Source organism: Echinops telfairi, unplaced genomic scaffold (genome assembly GCF_000313985.2).
Source record: "Echinops telfairi isolate 266 unplaced genomic scaffold, ASM31398v2 ScPeMD7_8;HRSCAF=38, whole genome shotgun sequence".
In the NCBI taxonomy this organism is placed as follows: Eukaryota; Metazoa; Chordata; class Mammalia; order Afrosoricida; family Tenrecidae; genus Echinops; species Echinops telfairi.
This window is the reverse complement of record NW_022103905.1, coordinates 13,802,378-13,805,815: the sequence shown is the minus strand read 5'-3', so window position 1 is coordinate 13,805,815 and position 3,438 is coordinate 13,802,378.

Below are 3,438 nucleotides of genomic sequence, written 5' to 3'. Positions count from 1 at the left end.
TGCTGGAGCAGCCGTGTGGAGACCTCTGCCAGCGCTGAAATGTTGATGTTTACACATTCACTGACTCAACTTTCCTCCTGCAGTCGGTGTCATTGCATCTGTTTTGTGAGATGGAGGAGGACTTTGTGGATTGGTGTCGGATATATGGGTTAATGCTGGACTTGTGGGCTTGGGCAGCACTGGGTTGGGATGTTTTCTTGATGCGCACTTACTCTCTATATAAAACTCTCTTCTACATGAGTTTCTGTGGATTTGTTTCTCTAAAGTACCCAGACTAACACGGGTAGGGTAGCAAAAAAAAAGGAAGACGCTCAAGGAGATGGACTGACACAGTGGCTGCAACAAGGGGCTCAAATATAACAGCAGTCATGAGCATGGTGCAGCACCAGGCGGTGTTGTTCTGTTGTGAATAGGGTTTGCTATGAGTGGGAACGGACTCCAGGGCTCTCGCAATAACAACAATCAAGCTTCGCATCACTGCCTTCCTTTATTGCCTGCTCTGGAAAAATGGCGTTGTATTCTTCAATACCGTAGTTTTCTTTTGCCAGTTGGCATGAGGTCCAACTTTGTCAGTAGAGGTGTCCGAGAGGCACTGCAGGAGGAAGGGGCTTTCCTTTGTGGCACTGTCTATTCTTGTCGGGGAGCTCCTGCAGCAGGCCTGGCTTCTTCAGCAGCCAGCTCCTGCTGCACATGCAAGCAACTTCTCTAGTTCCAGGTCCCCAACCAGACAGGCATCACCCAGCAGCTGACAGCTTCTGGTTCTCTTCTGCACCCCACAGCGCTTCTCTGACATCCATGAGCCACAGCTGTGCACTCTGTGAGCAGGGGTAGGGGTGGGGCTGGGGGGGTCCTTCAGAATTGACTCAATGTCAGTGGGTTTTAGCTCAGCCTGGGGATGGAGGAGAGAGCCTTCTTGTCCTTAGATTCTATCAACTCCCTATGGGCCACTACTCCTTATGTCTGCTTTGGGCATATTCTTTAAATTCCTCTGTTGTTTTTACTAGCCAATCTCTTCCGACTCTGATTTTCTGCTTTAGTGAATGTCTTTATATTAAATGTTCTCTATTCAAATCCCTGTGAACTTTCTGTCTCTTGGTTGGATTGGATTAGATTCTGATTGCTACAACTATCCCCAAAGTTTACTGCTGAGATTCCCATAACTTTGAGTTTTTGATAGCCCATCTGTGTTTGGGAACAGAGGGTTCCGGAATGTGCCTGATCACTGTGGAGAGGCTGCTAACTGACTAGGATTTCAATTATACCATAAAAAACAGCCAACCAGTGTTACAAAACTGCCAAACAGAACTGGGTTTGATTTTTACTTCTCGATTTAAAACAAATCTGAAATTTTAAATGGTTACAAACAGAACTTATAGAAATAGGAGTTTTTTCTCATCTTTATTTTTTTGGAAAAGGTTCACATTAGTTTAAATCCATTTATATTAGAGTTTGAGAGTTTAAATATTCTACCATCCAACCCTCTGCAGTATAAATAGAATGTAAGATGTAAAGTATTAAAAGATACTGGTAAAAAAATCAATACTTAGAAATATAAGAAAATGAGAAGGTAGACTCTCGGGCTAGGGCATATATGGCTAATGGTAAGAGCATGTACTTATCTGTAGTATGTGACACTGTTGACCACGTCTCTCTCTCTGTGATTGCCTTTCCCTGATGTCTCATCCCTCTTCAATCTCTTTTATAGGCGCTTATGCCTCTGCCCACTCTTTAAAATATCAGTGTTTCCTTGGATTTTATTCTTCTCGTTTCCCATTGGCTTGAAGTGAATGCATTCATTCTTACAGGTTTCAGTTTTGTCTCTTTTATGGTGTTAAGAGCAGCAACAACATATTCCCTATCATAGGAGAGAGCCCAGGCTGGCCTCTGGAGGATAGCACATGCTTCATTTCTAGTCGTTGTTCCTGCTGTCAGCTGGGAGGGAAGCTATTGGTCACCAGTTGACTGCAAATGCATGAGTCTGTCCAGTGAGGAGAATAACCATTCTAGCTGAACCCCATCCAAATGGCACAGCCACCGATTCATGAGCCTCTGGGGCAGTTCTACTCTGTCCTACAGCATTACTGAGTTGGAATCTGCTCAGGCAGGGGGTTGGATCTTATTGTGAGCTCTTTAATCAGGATCCCCCATCCCAAATTTATGAAAGGTAATATATTTGTCCCTTGACCACAGGTGTTCTGGTAATGTAGTGGTTACACGTTAGGCTGCTAACCGCAAGATCAGTAATTCAAAACCACCTGCTACTACTTGGGAGAAAGATGAGGCTTTGTACTGCCATGAAGAGTTACAGTCTAGACAGGAGGGTGGAGGGTGGGTGGGGTGGAAAGGGGAACCCATTACAGGGGTCTACATATAGCCTCCTCCCTGGAGGATGGACAACAGAATGATGGGTGAGGGGAGAGGTCGTACGGTGCAAGATATGACAAAACAATCATTTATCAATTATCTAAGGTTCATGAGGGAGGGGAGAGCAAGGAGGGAGGGGAAAAATGAGGAGCTGATGCCGGGGGCTTAAGCGGAGAGGGAATGTTTTGAGAGTGATGAGGGCAACGAATGTACAAATGTGCTTTACACGATTGATGTATGTATATGGATTGTGATGAGTTGTAGGAGCCGCTAATAAAATGATTTAAAAAAAAAAGAGTTAGTCTCAGAAATCCACAGTTCTACCCTGCCCCACAGGGTCGCTATTGACTGGATGGTAGTGAGTTTGGGGGCTTGTACCCTGGCCACGCCATACCCTGTCTCACTGCAGATTCAGCTGCTGTCGTGCTTGTCTGTTAGGTAGCCGTTAAGCCTCTAGACATTAGCTTGGTGCTTATACCCTTTTCTGACATCGCATATGCAATCGAACGAGTTATATGAATCTCGAGTCTAAATGGATGAGATTCCCTCTGTGTGCGGTTAGGTCGAAGTCCTCACGTGATTAGGGAGTGCTTTTCAGTGATTCTGCCATCGCAATATGTCCAGTGACTGTTGGAAGATCAGTCTGCCCCTTACAGATTCTCTTGCATGGGATAATTGGGGAAACCGAACAACAGAGGGTGCGATTTCAGGGATGGACATCACAGCGTGTCAGCGCTGGAAGAGACCCTTCGGGATGTGGTCTCCCGGCCGTGTCTGGGGCGGAAAGCCGACAACCAGAGAGGTTCCTCCAGTGGCCTGGGGTCACCCAGCCGCAGCGGGGGACCGCAGTCCAGCGCCCACTCCGTTTCAGCGGCGTGCCGGGTCTAAACCGCAGTGGCACGGGAAGCCCGGTTTGCTCATTGCTTCTGCCCAGACGGCGTGCTGGGGCTCGGTCCACATCGCGAATGCAATCGGGATCGGAAGGGCGAGTGGGCGCATCGCACACAGGTGTCCCCAGCGCGGGGCCCGGAGCCTGGGGGCCCGCCCGCGTGCAAAGTTTCCAGGGCTCCCGCG